Consider the following 14,529-nt stretch of genomic DNA (forward strand, 5'->3'; position numbering starts at 1 on the left):
GTATTTAATTAAAATATTTGAAGCTGAGTCCTGGGCTCCTCCACTTAACTCACTCAGTGATTTTGGCCATCTCTTAGATTAAGTTTCCTCATTTGTAAAGTTCCTCGGAGACAAAGTCAAGGCTTAAATGAGATAACACATATGAATGCCCTTAGAAAAGTACAGAATGCTGTAAATATGTTCATTTTACATTATTATTGGAAACAGCAAGAGCAGCACCTATAAACAACCGTAAAGTAAGACACATTGACATACATTTAGCCTAAGCATGGTCAACTATCAATTTATGAGTATTCCAATTCCCACATCCCATTTGTAGGGATTTTTTTGGAGGGTACCACTCCTGGTATGAATGTTTCAATCAGTCAGGAGACAGAAACCACACTGGAGAGTTTAACAGACAGGATTTAACGTCAAGAATGGTAAACCAGATCTTGGGGAACTGAAAAGGCAAAAAGAAGAACGCAAGTATTATAAGGTAATAATTTCAAGGAGTAGCTCTCGCTCATAAGCTGGAGAAGCAAAGGGATGAAGTTGGAATTCTTATAACAGGAGCCTACAGAGGTATCTTGTGGTGCTGGGATCCAGGCCTCCGAAGGAGTCTACCTGGTAGGTGCTGGTGGCTCTGAGGCTGTTTCTGCGAGTGTTGGAAAAATTCTAACTTGGAATCAACTGCTGCTTTTGAAACAAACTGCTGCTGCCTGAATGAAGAAGCATGGCTGACGTAATGCTTACGGAAAGGGAAGCAAACCTGCTTTTTGCTTATCCTGCCTCCCAGTTGGTCTCTAGTGTCCCCATAGGCAGAGCCAATAGGTGTCCAGCTGGAAATGATGAACGTGGTTGCAGAGTTTTGGGGTCAGCAACCCAAAGCAGAGAGTAGAAAGGTACACTTGAATTTGAGTAACGATATTTTAATAACCAGCATATCCAACTTTCAAATATATTTTGCTTTTCAGGAGACTGTTTAAAAAAACATGTAAATTTCAGTGTTTTTGTACTTGTACACATTATTTAATCACAGTTCCTACTGCTTCTTTTTATCATATTTGATTCGATCCCCCCAGATCATAGTACCAAAATGCCACTGCTTGTTCCAAAGATGCTGTGGGCCATGCTTCCAGTGTTTATTCTACTCAGGAAATAAATCAAAAAACCCATCATTCATCAGGAGTTGCAAACCAAAAAATGCAAAGGTTAAGTCAATTAACATCTTCAATCATATCTACACTCAATGAAATACCAGCTAATATATTTATGTACATTTAATTACTATTTTAATATTATATGAGGTAACTATATCTACCCATTTGAATGCTTATCATTTGGCAAACACTGAACTAGGTGATTTGCATGTTACACCATTAACACCTTCAGAGCTATTGTTATCTGCATTTTACCTAAGAAATGGCAACTTTAAAAGGCTAGGTGTCATGTCCAAGATATTATCATTGGTGTGTGGCAATGCAGGGATACAATCTGGTCTGAATGACTCCCAAGCCTGAGATCTTTGCTCTACAGCCCACTGCAAGTTAATTTTGTATGGAGTACCCACTTAGAAACTGGCACAGAATGTTTACATAAGGAGATACAGAAATACTGCTATGATACAATGAGACTGATTTTCAAGTGATAGTTTTAGGAAAGTTGAAAAAATAGCTTAATTATAAAAAATACAGTTAATTCATATGTAGTTTTAATTTTAAAACTTGGTACAATTTGAAGACAGTAAAAAAGCATCAAGAAAAAATAGCTTTGGAATTGTCAAAAGTGTCACAAACTCTATACAAAAACACCATAGCAGAGACTGATAATCTGTCCATCAAAATCCATTCTTTTTTCCCTGGGCACTGAATTAGACATTTCCCAGTCTTCCTGGCAGTTAGATGCAACCATGCTACTAAGTCCTAACCAATAGGATTATGAGTGATGTATGGCACTTCCTGATCTGGGCCATAAAACCTCCCACTGTTATTTATCTATCTCTTTCTTCTTCCTCTGGGTAGATACAGATGACATCAAGATACTAGGTGATAGAGGAAACCCAAGTTGGAAAAAGCCCGGATAGCTGAATCATCCCGTGAAAGATACCTACCTGGTGACCTCAACCCTAACCTGGGGTCTTCCGTATGAGACATAAACTTCTATTATGACTGAGCCATTTCATATTTGAGTATACAGTAGTCCCTTCTTATCCATGATTTTTTTCCCATTGTTTCAGTTACCGACGATCAACCATCGTCCAAAATGTTAAATGAAAAATTCCAGAAATAAGCAATCTATAATTTTCAGTTGTGCACTGAGTAGTATGTGGAAATCTTGTGCCATCTTGCCCGTGACATGAATCATTCCTTTGTCCAGTGTATCCATGCTGTAGATGCTACCCACCTATTAGTCACTTAATAAAACTCGGTGATCAGATCTACTGTTACGGTATCACAGTGTTTGTGTTCAAGTAAACCTTATTTTACTTAATATTGTCCCCAATGTGCAAAAGTAGGGATGCTGACAATTCAGATATGCCACAGAGAAGCTATAAAATGCTTCCTTTAAATGAAAAGAAAGTTCTCTACTTATTAAGGAAAGAAAAAAATTGTATGCTGAGGTTGCTAAGATCTACAGTAAGAACAAGGATTTTATCCATGAAATTGTGAGAAAAAAATTTATGTTCGTTTTGCTGTTGCACTTCAAACTGCAGAAGTTAGTCACAATTTGTGATACATTTTATTACAGCATATTATTACCATTGTCCTATTTTATTATTATTGCTGTTAATCTCTTACTTCACCTAATTTATAAATTAAGCTTTATCATGGGCATGTATGTGTAGGAAAAAAACACAGTATTTATAGGGTTCAGTACTACCTGTGGTTTCAGGCATCCACTGGGGGTCTTGAAATATATCACTTGTGGATGAGGGGGAAGACTAGTGGATTTATTTCCACTGCTTAATTCATCTTTAATATATGCAAGAATTTTAGTAATTATATTCATAATAACAATACTAGAAATAATGATAGCAGTTAATATTTATTAAGCTCCTACTAAAATGTTAGAAACTGTTCTGAACATATTACATAGATTTATTAATGAAAGGCCCATCTCGAACCTCTCTACACTTTACACAAGGCACAAATGAGCCTAGATGTTCTATAGTACAAATTCGACTAGGTGAAGAAAACAAGAAAACAGAGCACAATGTATCTACATATAAGATAACTGATAGAAGTACTGGCATCTGATAGCTTGATGGCAAAGGAAAAGGCAGAAGGGGCCGGGTGCGGTGGCTAATGCCTGTAATCCCAGCACTTTGGGAGGCCGAGGCAGGTAGATCACCTGAGGTCAGGAGTTCATGACCAGCCTGGTCAACATGGTGAAACTACCTCTCCACTGCAAATACAAAAATTAGCTGAGTATAGTGGTGCTTACCTGTAATCCCAGCTATTCGGGAGGCTGAAGCAGGAGAATTGCTTGAACCCGGGAGGCGGAGTTGGCAGTGAGCCGAGATTGTGCTACTGGACTCCAGCCTGGGCAGCAGAGCGAGACTCCGTCTCAAAAAAAGAAAAAATGCAGAAGGAACACAATTTTAGAAAAAAAATGGTATCTGGAGTCAATTGGTATAGGGCCATAGCTCCAGCAACCCGCTGAAGAATCACAGCATAATTGTTCTTTTCAATAGCTGATGTTCGTAATAATGATTAAGTTATCAAAAAGTTAAATCACGTTCCCTAAGCTCTGCTTAAGAAAGTAGGAAAGTGTTACAATATGCATGTGAATATTTCAAATCCACATGGTCAACGTTAAAAAAAAAAATACTGCAGCCTAAGGGATTGATTCATTTAGCTCTTAAATTTACTTAAATGAGCCAGGTGCCACGGGCTCATACCTGTAAACCCAGCACTTTGGGAGGCTGAGAGGGGCAGATTGCTTGAGCCCAGGAGTTCAAGACCAGCCTTGGCAACATGGCAAAACCCTGTCTCTACAAAACATAAACAAAAACAAAAACAAACAAAAAAACAGTAGCTGGGCATGGTGGTGCATGCCTGTAATCCCAGCTACTCAGGAGGCTGAGGCAGGAGGATCACCTGAATCTGAGAGGTCAAGGCTGCAGTCAGCTGCAATTGCACCACTGCACTCCAGCCTGGGTGACAGTGAGACTCTATCTCAAAAAAAACAAAAGAATTTTACTTGTACGAAACAGCAAATTTCTAAAATTGTGATATATTACCATGCATTTCTCCGAGAAACCACCCTTTGAAACATCACAACTGTAAGTTCTGTCGCAAACTCAGATGACATTTAGGCTTGATACAATACAGAGTATCAGGAACAGCCTTCATTTTTTAATGCACTCCCATTTTATGGAAAACAAACAACCCCTTCAGCTGATGTGAATTACAAGTGCCCATTCTCACAAGTTGTTGCCTAGGCTTACAGTCCTTGCTGTCTTTCCACTGTTGTCATTCTGGGGTAGCTACTGTGGTCCAAATGATCTGAATTGCTTTCCTGCTGGGATTAGTAACAGCCACACTACCAAATTGTACTGTGCAATGGGCCTGGAGGTTGCATTTAGATTACATTTCATTTCTATACTCGGGAAATACATGCCTTAATTTTCCTCTTATGTTAAAATTGATTAAGGCATAGAAAAGAAGATACATGTTCATGACAGTGGCTTTATAAAGTGGTTATGATTTTCTTTATAATAGCAATGCTCATACCGTCAAATGTGCATTTGTGATTTAGACTGGCCAGGCTATGGAAAAAAGAGACTAACAAGTAAAAACATTGGGAATGGGAAACAATCCCAACTACAAGGCAGATAAAAGAAGCTGCTTCCCCTGACACAGCAAGGAAATGTCAAGAGAGTGCAAATTTGGTAATCATATTCTTCCAATTCCTGCCTCCAAATGCACGGAGACCTATAAACAGCCGAATCCATTATTCACAAGATAAAGGCCAAGGAAAGAACCAAGGCTATTATATCAGAAGCAGTGCAGTCGCACTTGGCAAAACACATGACTGATGCCCTTTATTGCACCACAAATCTTTTTTTTTTTTTTTTTTGCACATGTATACACTAAACAGCTGTCACTTCTTTTTATACCTGTTATAAATTTTTTAAAAGTGCTATCAAAGCACTTGTTTTACTATCTTTTTACTGTCTTTCTCCCCCGCCCCTTTTACAGTAGGTCTCAGAGAAGCCTGAATGCACATCCTAAAGCTCATTAGGTAGGGGAGGAATAAAGGCCAGTGGTGTGTAGATGCTCTGTGGGGATTCAGGATATTTGTATGTGGTATAAACTGTGGGGAGCAAAAATAAAAACTCTCTAACACTAAAAATAATGTAATTATGAAAATCTTTTACCTTTAGTGTAAAAATGTTTGAATTAGTGATTTTTCTAAATCAAGACTTTTTAAAATATTTTATGCTTTTTATTAAACTATTAATTCTTATAGAAAAGTACACAAACTGTACGCATACAGCTCAATGAATTTTCACAAGCACTCGTAACCCTCATTCAGATTAAGAAATAGAACATGATGAAGAAACAGGAGCTCCCCTTGCAGGCATTACCTCCACTCCCCCAACTTCTAGCACTGGAGATTAGTTTTGCATATGTGTATATCTACACTGGTATCAAACAGTATGCACTATTACACATGTGGGATTCATTCATATTGTGGCATGTAGTTATACTTTGTTCATTCTCACTGATGTTTGATGTTCCATTGTTGTGGGTATATCCTAATTTATCTTGTCTAACATTGATGAGCCTTTGGATATTTTCCAGTTTGGAATATTAACAATAGTATCACTATGAGATTTTTTTTTTCTTTTATGATGGAGTCTCGTTGTGTCACCCAAGCTGGAGTGCAGTGGCACAATCTCAGCTCACTCCAATCTCCACCTCCTGGGCTCAAGCAATCCTCCTACTGTAGCCTCCCGAGTAGCTGAGACTATAGGTGTGCACTGCTATGCCCAGCTAATTTTTTATATTTTCAGTAGAGATGGGGTTTCCCCCATGTTGCCCAGGCTGGTCTCAAACTCCTGGGCTCAAGCAATCTGCACTGCTCTCCCTCCACCCTCACCCCCGCCGGCCTTCCAAAGTGTCTATTTATACCCAGGAATGGAATAAATGGGTGATAAGATGAGTGCATGTTCAGTAGATAATGAGAGATTTCAAAGTGGATTTACCAAGTTATATTCCCACCAACAATGTATGGGTGTTCTGGTTGCACCACAGCCTTGTGAAAACTTGGTATTGTCTGTCTTTTTCAATTTAGCCATTCAGGCGGGTGTGTGGTATAATCACATTGTGGTTTTAATTTGCATTTTCCTGCTGACTGATGATATTGAACAGAGCGACACTTTTTGATATATTTTCAAATAAATATATATTTTACAGACTCCTGAGACAGTAAAGGATTTCAAAGACGACCCAGTCCAAAGGTAGAAACTGTACGGCATATTGTCTGACGTGAGTGTCCACACCTTCACAATATGTGGCTAATTAGGCACCTAATCTGGATTCAGCTTCAGAATCCTTCCCAACACAATCATCACACAATCTCTTCCAAGCAATCAGAATAAACTCACAAGAAGAATCTTATTGACCAGAAGGAGATTATCAAAAGCAGAGACACAGAAAGAATGAAAAAGGCTAAGATAGACAACCCTAAGATCTGCCATCAAAATGGAGGAAAATAAGATCCCCATTCATAATACTGTTTAAAGTGGATATGATGTACTTTATGGTAGTAACATTCAATTCATGGAACTGAGTGACACCAGGCAAGTTATTTCATCTCTAGAAAATTAGCTGTGAGAATTAGCTGAGAAAAGATCTATATTGTTTCCAGTTCTATTCTCCTTCTCCTTGCTCAAAGATGGCCTTCTGTTGTCGCCTAGGGGCAAATCTTGCATGATTTCTAATCCATCTGTTTTTGAATTAGTACGCTTTTAAAATCCTCCTGAAGATGGCAGGAGTTTAGGCAGTCAATGAATCATCAAAAGAATAAGATTTTTCCTCCGTTTTTGTCTAAAGCAAGGCAGTTACATTTGGGTCAAATAAGTCATCTTTAACCATGAAAGACGAGGAAGGGGAATGGGGTCCAATAATGGAACTGTGAGAAGAAGCCAGTTCATTTCTCCTGTCACTTACAATGGTGCATATCACCTGTGAAATGTTTTAAGAAGTACTCATTTACTTACTGAGTCCTTAGCAGAACTCCTCAAATGGTTTCATGACCAACAATAAAGTCAACCGTTGGCCGATGGTAAAATGTTTCTCCTGCCCAAAGCAAGCAATGCAGACAAAGGGGAACTAAGCTCATGATCTTGGCAACTCCTTTTAGCCACTTCCGCATGGTTCCAAGCTTCCTCATCTTACACTCCCTCAACAGGTTCTACCTCTGTGCTATATACCAGTCCTAGAGGAGTCCTCTTCTCTAGTATAGCAGTTCTAGTGCAGTGGCGCAATCTTGGCTCACTGCAACTTCTGCCTCCTGGGTTCAAGTGATTCTCCTGCCTCAGCTATCCAAGTAGCTGGGATTACAGGCATGCACCACCACCACCAGCTAATTTTGTATTTTTAGTAGATATGGGGTTTTACCATGTTGGCCAGGCTGGCCTCAAACTCCTGAGCTCAGGTGATACACTTGCCTCAGCCTCCCAAAGTGCTAGGATTACAGGTGTGAGCCACCATGCCTGGCCAATCTGAATATATTTCATGGAAAGAACCTTTCGTGAAGTGATGTGGGGATATCTGCCATCTTAGACTATTTTGTGGGGACATTCATGCATTTTGCTGCAGAAATGCTAACATGCTTGCTTAGGGAGTTCTGGCCTAGACTAGCCTGGAAGTGGTACCTAATTTATGGCATCTGTACATGTCTTTCAAAATCTGAAAAACTTTAAATTTTTTCATAAATCTGGATCCAAAAAATGTTGGTTTAAGGACTGGAGACCTGTACCATGCTTACAACAGACATCATTCTCAACCTTCATGTCCTCTGAGTGTTTACCCTTTATTCTGAATTATTTTAAAGAGTTACAAATCAAAACAAAGAGACTTAAGTTTTTGCTTAAATAGAGCAGCCAAAATATAAAAATGTTAAAGTACCCAGGGTGGAAGAGGATATGGGCAAGCAGGGATCCTCATACACTCTTGGTGGGAATGTATGCTGGTACTCAAAGAAAATTACAAATAGCCTTTCAAAAAGTAAATGCATTTTGATCCAGCAATCCCACTGCAAATCATCTATGGAAAGAGTCAAGAAAGTATGCCAAGGATAGGGCATATTGAATGTAATAAAAAAAATAAACATACTTTAAAGATTTAGCAATAAAAGGATAGTTAAATAAGTGTTGATATAACTACACAAAATAATACAGTGTAGCCTTTAAAATAACAAAAATGATACAGACCCATACATAATGATATGGAAAAGTTTCTAAGATAAAACAAAGTGAAACAATTTTCAAGACAGTAATACATAACAAAATATGTATATAATATATATCACTTCTAAGGATATACTTATATTCTAGATAATACAATTTTCTCATTACGCGTTTTTACAATAACTCATAGGTGCCTATGTTGAGCATGGGAACAAGAGAAGGAGGCTTTCACTTTTTGATGTAAATGTTTATTACTTTTTTCTTTTCCATGTGAATGTTTTGCTCTTCTTATTGGTTTCCAGTAAGTCTGTGGAATTCTCACAGGCTCAGATATAGTATAGGCCATCAAGCATCTTTTCTGACACTAGAAGTGCCATAAGATAAAGCCTCTAGCCACCAAAAATCCTCACCATTTTCTGGTTAATCTTGGCTTCTACTGACTCTTAAAGATAGACCCAACCCCTGTCGGTAATAAAAATCTCTTTAAATGATATTATGGAATTCCAGAGGTGATGTTCCACCAAATAAATCGAATAATCACCTCCAACTATCCCTTAAATATTACCTGTGCAAAGCACATTAACTCTATTTTAGCCTTTCTAATCTGTGATTTCAATTGCATGATCTATGCTTCAGCTCCGAGTGTGGGGTTAAGAGCCAACAGGAGTCTAAGATTAATGAATGGACTTGAATCTCAACCTTAGAGTAATGATCCAAGTTCCTCTACTTCCCATTTCCCTATCTCACCAAACATGTGAGAGATGGCTTAAATCTTGGTATATAACCCTGTGTGTTGTCCCTTTTGACACTTGACTGAGTGGCTATGGGAATCTCCTAGTATAAATGGAACAGTAACACAGGATGAAAATTTCTGTGGAGCCTTCCCACTTGCCTAGTGTTACAATTAGGTAAGACAATAAAAATAGCAAAGTTATCTTTCATTATCAGATCACAAACACTATGTTTAATACTACCCCTTCAGATCAGTAGAAACATAAAATAAATGAAAGACTTCGGTTGCTTATACTACTGAAAGATACATGTATTCTTAGGAACCAGATCTCTGGCTATACTTCAGGCTTTATTATGCTGAGCTTAAAGTCTTCTCTGCTTTTCCTAAGCCATTCACCTTCAAATATATATTTTTAAATGTAAGCACACCCCAGCCTTCAACTAAATTCTGTATCTAGAACACACTTCTTCCTGGTCTCTGCATGCTGGCTCCATCGCTCCATCTTGTTATTTAGATTACAGTTTAAATGGCACCTGGATTTGTTCCTCTGTCCAAGCACTGTAACATTTAAAATCTCTGTATATTACTTATCATTTATTTCCTTAACTTCTATTGATTCAATTGTTGCTGATTTATTTCACATCCCCCAGGATGTAAATGTAGAAACAGATAATGTTGTCTCTTTTGATTTTCACCATATTTAAAGTGACAATCACTTTGCCACTTTGGAGGGATGTGACAGGCAATCCAGGGATGAGTCAATGAATGAGCACTTTGTCACCTCTCATCCCCTAAAAGCAAAGCCAGGTGTTTTTGTGGTAAAAAGCAAAGCAGATATTGCTTTTGTTTAGTAGAAAACGGGCCAGGTGAAACCAGGAAATGATATTTTAAAGTAAATTAAGATCGTAGGCCAAGGAGCCACGGTAGTCCACAAGGAAAAGCATTTACGAACAGCCACTAATGTCTTCCCATGGCTTTCCTGCGTGTCCAAGTCAGCGGACTGCACACACAAATGAAGGAAAGCAGGATGGAGGTAAGCCAAGCTCTGTAAAAGTACTTCTGCGATGCACCACGTTCAGGTCTATGATTGCCAAGACTCGGAAAACCGAAAAAGGACAGCAAAGGACAAAGGGAAGGACTCCAGTGACCTTCCATGGACAGACTGACATCAAGAAAACCTGTACACAAATGTTTGGGCATCTTCTACTACATAATGAAAGTTTTTTTTTTTTTTTTTTTTTAAATCCTGAAAATACTCATGAGAAAGGTAGAGGAAAATTGACAGTGATGGAACAATGTTAATAGTATAATAATATCTAAGAAGATATAATTTGATTCAATGATACATATGCATCTTAATCTTGGTATTTTTCAGATGAACTTTTTCCCCCGGTAAGTTGTTCTTTTCTAAGACATTATAAATGAAATGCTTCACTCAGAACATTCACATTCTGTTACATTAATATTTTTCCTTTGAAAGCTTATCTTGACAATCTAGCCCTCCCCTTTCCCAAGGTTGCAAAAAATCCTATAAATGTCCTCAACAGGTCTGTGTCTCCTCTGAAACAAGGATGGACAGTTAACATCGGACTTCAGTCAGGAAGGCAGAAAAGGTAAGAAGGGGGTCAATTTTCCTCAGGGATGTCAGACAAATGAACTGCTGTATTTAAAGCTGAGGGCTTTGGGAGTGCCTACCTGTTCTGTTATCATCTTCCCTTTTATGCTCACCACCTCAATCATGACTACTTAATCATTTACCTCTCACAGACTCCCTCTTGCACACATTCTCTGTGCTAGGTACACAGCCAAGCACTGAGATTGCAGCAGGGAATGGACCCAAGCCTCAGCTTTCACAGGGTTGATACTAGAGCCACTCAAAGTAGGGATGTCATGAGGCTGCAGCATCTTAAATATCTTAGAGGAAAACATTCTTTAAAATTTCTTTAACAACAAGCCTAATAAAATGGAGAACATTTTGCAGGGGTAAGGGGTTGATGTTGAGAAGGAAAACAATATGTTAGGCATTAACATTGGATTTATTCAGAACAATTATTAATAACAAACACATGCTAATATTTAGGATCAGGGTCAGTGAACTACTTCTGTAAAGGACCAGATTATAAATATTTTAGGCTGTGTGGGCGAGACAATCTCTGTTCAACTACTCAACTTTTCCACTGTAGTGCAAAATCAGCCATAGACAATGTATGAATGATCATAGCTGTGTCCAATAAAACCTTACTTGCAAAAACAAGTGGCACACTGGATTTGACCCACCAGCCATAGTTTGTCAATCCTGATCTAGGTTCATCTTTTCCCAGCAATCCTTTACAATGAAGAAGCTAAGACTTATATAGGTGGACTCTTTACCCAATGTTACACAGGTAGGAATTGCTCTCACTCTGCACCACTGACTTCATCTTCTTAGAGAATAAAGCCAACCATTAGAAAAATAAGCATGAATAATACAGCATGATAGAGATCTCTAACTTCTAAGTTATGTGGTACAATTTGGATAACGAGCTATGATTAAGAGATGCTGACCAGTGAGAGCCAAGTGGTTATGAAAATCTTTCTGGAAGGTAGGCTGAAAGAATTCCTGTCCTAGAATATGAACTCTCCATTGCCTGCCTTTGCCTGCCTGTAAATAGCAACTTCTCACCCTTCAGGCCTCCCCTCCATCTTCACCTCCAGTGGGAAGCCTCCCCAGATTTCCCAGTCCCCTTGTACAGTGCTCCCCTTGCTCTTGGTGAAAACTCATAGCTGTGTGTGTATACTTTTCTGCATATACATTATATTTCAGTAAAAAGTAAAACAAAAATTGACAGTATTTATTCACATGGTACTGTGGACTGGTCATTTTCATGTCTGAGTATCCAAAGGACTTTAAACAAGTTAAAGGTAGGGATCATGGTTTTCTCTTTGAATCTTGAGTCTAACCCAATACAATACCGACATGCAGTACATGCTCAGAATTCAAGTTAAAGTAGGGGTAAGATTGGGATGAGCACAAAGCATACCTCCCAGAAATACACTCCCAAAGCAGAACCACCTGTGACCTGAGACACAGATATGATACTAAGGCTAATGAGGAGGTGAGGGCAGTGAGAGGTGAACTGGAGTTTGGACCTAGTCTGGGACATGCCCAGGAATCTATTGTCACATTATTGGTGGCACTGCTCTCCATTAGGTAAGAATTAGAAAGCTTTTGTTTTTAGAGATGAAGTCTCACTAGGCTGGGATATGCCTAAGCTGCAGTATGGTGGCTCTTCCCAGGCACAGTCCAGAACTCCTGGGCTCAAGCAAGCCTCCCTCCTCAAGCCTGAGTAGCTGGGCCTAAAGGCATGCACCACCGTACCTGGCTTTTGGAAAATATTTCTGATTGCAGATATTTTCATATAGAATGTTAGTGAAATCAATTTCCTTCCCCTCTCATGATGAAATTACTATTTTATAAAAACATCCAAGTAATCCCCTCAATGTTTTCATGTTACTTTCTTTTTTAGTACCTGCAAATTTGCTTTGAGTAGATTTCTATTTTAACTCATGCTGCTTCTCTTTTAGTTTCCCTGCATTAAATTGTTGGGTACAGTCATCAAATAGTGTTTGGTTCATCTCCATGAAGCGGTCCAGCGCACTGCAAATCAAGTCATGCATGTATTGTTTAGTGTCAGTGGTTCTTTCATTCATGGCACAAAGTATGGCAACACCAAGGGTAGAAGAGTTACTGTCTCTGATTGTTTGCTAGTGTTCTTTCAAGTCACTTGCACCCATTTAGCTAAATTGCTGCAAAAGAACTAAACGGAATAACCTATAAAGCAAGATTTCTGAGGTGGTGAAGATACCTCTTCTATTCTTGGCAATCAGCAGAAAAGGTTTGTACCTTCTTATGCAAAACCCCACGGGCTGGAGAAGATTTGTTGGTTTCAGGTAACTGGAAAGGAAACAGCACTTTATATCCCATATCACTTCTTAGTCAATGAAGTAGTTGCTAGCCACTTTCTTATTGTGGCACCTATTCCTTTGACAATGTCGTGTCTATGAATAGATTAGTCTTCCCAGGAGCCTCAACTGACAGATGATGAATATGCAGAGTCCACCCCCAGATTAATCATCTCGAGATACTAGGAGGTGAAACACACCCACTCAGCCCAGGTAAAAGTGGCTAAGCTGCCCTCTTCTCCACCCTCTGTTGCCTTTCTTCCTCAGCGTTTTGATTGCATTTTTAACTATATGTTCCTCACTACCTGAGGGAAACAGAAAATGTCAAATTATGTCAGAGTCAAAAAAGTCAGTTATTGGATACAAAATGATACAACTAGAAATAGATAACTTACTAAATTACAGGGGGATATTTTGTGTATAAGGCATCTTAGAATTGCTGACTAATGACTATTGTCAAATAACTGGATTTTTGGAATCTGTACAATAAATTTAGATACAACTTCCCCTCTCTCCACAATTTCTCCAACGGTATCTGGTCTTACATAAATGCTTACCTTCCTTCTCTCCCCTCTTGAGGCACCATACAAGTTCTCAGTTTAATTATATTCCATTAACACCTCCCCTAATTCAATATCCTGGAATCTTAATTCTTTCACAAACTATTGTCACAAGGACCAACAAAACCTAACCCAAGTAGATACTGAGTGAAGTCCAGTGGGAGACACTTGAAAAATATGACAAAAACCAGCCATGTTGAGTGAACATGCAACAAAGGGCATTAGGGAAATTGGTTAACATACTGAGTTACTTAAAATTATAATGTTGAAAAAAAATAATTGTGGCAGCAGGGAAATGATGCCAATTAAGTAGTCCAGTAATGGGAAAGAGGCAGGACAGAAGTCACTTTGCCATTCATAATTCAGCCCCTTCACTTCTCAGGCAGTGGAGCCTGCTTTCTGCCACAGTGCTGAACAGTTTGGAAGATGTAGATTTAAAATGCATTGAGATTTTCAGGAGAAAACAAAAGGTGGCAGTTAAGAAGACATCACCATTAACTTCAAAGATCAGGAAGGAAGAACTGTAAATGACTAAAGTGAAATCAGATGACAATACTTACTGCTTTCATTCTTCTCCAGAGGCCCATTTTTCCTCTTCCTTTTTTTCTTTTGATGGCGCAATACTCTGGCCACCCCCAGAAAGATTCCAAAATCCTCCCTCAGCTTTTTATTCTTGCTGTTCGCAACCTACACCACCAGAAAATCCATCTTTCAATACAAATCTGAATGCCTTGTACTGTCATTTGGGTTTAAATATATTTCTCCACAGCTCTGGCCTCAATATAAATAGCAGACAGCTGGTCACCATGTTCCACATCATAAACCTGTTGGGAGGATGTATGGCCAAGGGGGTTGGCTTGCATCGGAATCACTTGGAAAGCTTGTTAAAA

The 14,529-nt window shown here is 38.8% G+C and overlaps 1 protein-coding gene across 1 annotated transcript in view; it reads right to left on the bottom strand.

Annotated features, from left to right (window-relative positions):
- RARB (retinoic acid receptor beta) overlaps positions 1 to 14,232 on the bottom strand; it is a 498,581-nt gene extending 484,349 nt beyond the window's left edge. Inside the window, exon 1 of the mRNA XM_012498360.2 lies at positions 14,200 to 14,232. The gene's annotated coding sequence lies outside the window, so the exon portion shown is untranslated. The remainder of the gene's footprint in view (positions 1 to 14,199) is intronic.
- Between the last annotated feature and the right edge of the window lie 297 nt (positions 14,233 to 14,529).

Source organism: Nomascus leucogenys, chromosome 4, assembly GCF_006542625.1.
Source record: "Nomascus leucogenys isolate Asia chromosome 4, Asia_NLE_v1, whole genome shotgun sequence".
NCBI classification, from domain to species: domain Eukaryota; kingdom Metazoa; phylum Chordata; class Mammalia; order Primates; family Hylobatidae; genus Nomascus; species Nomascus leucogenys.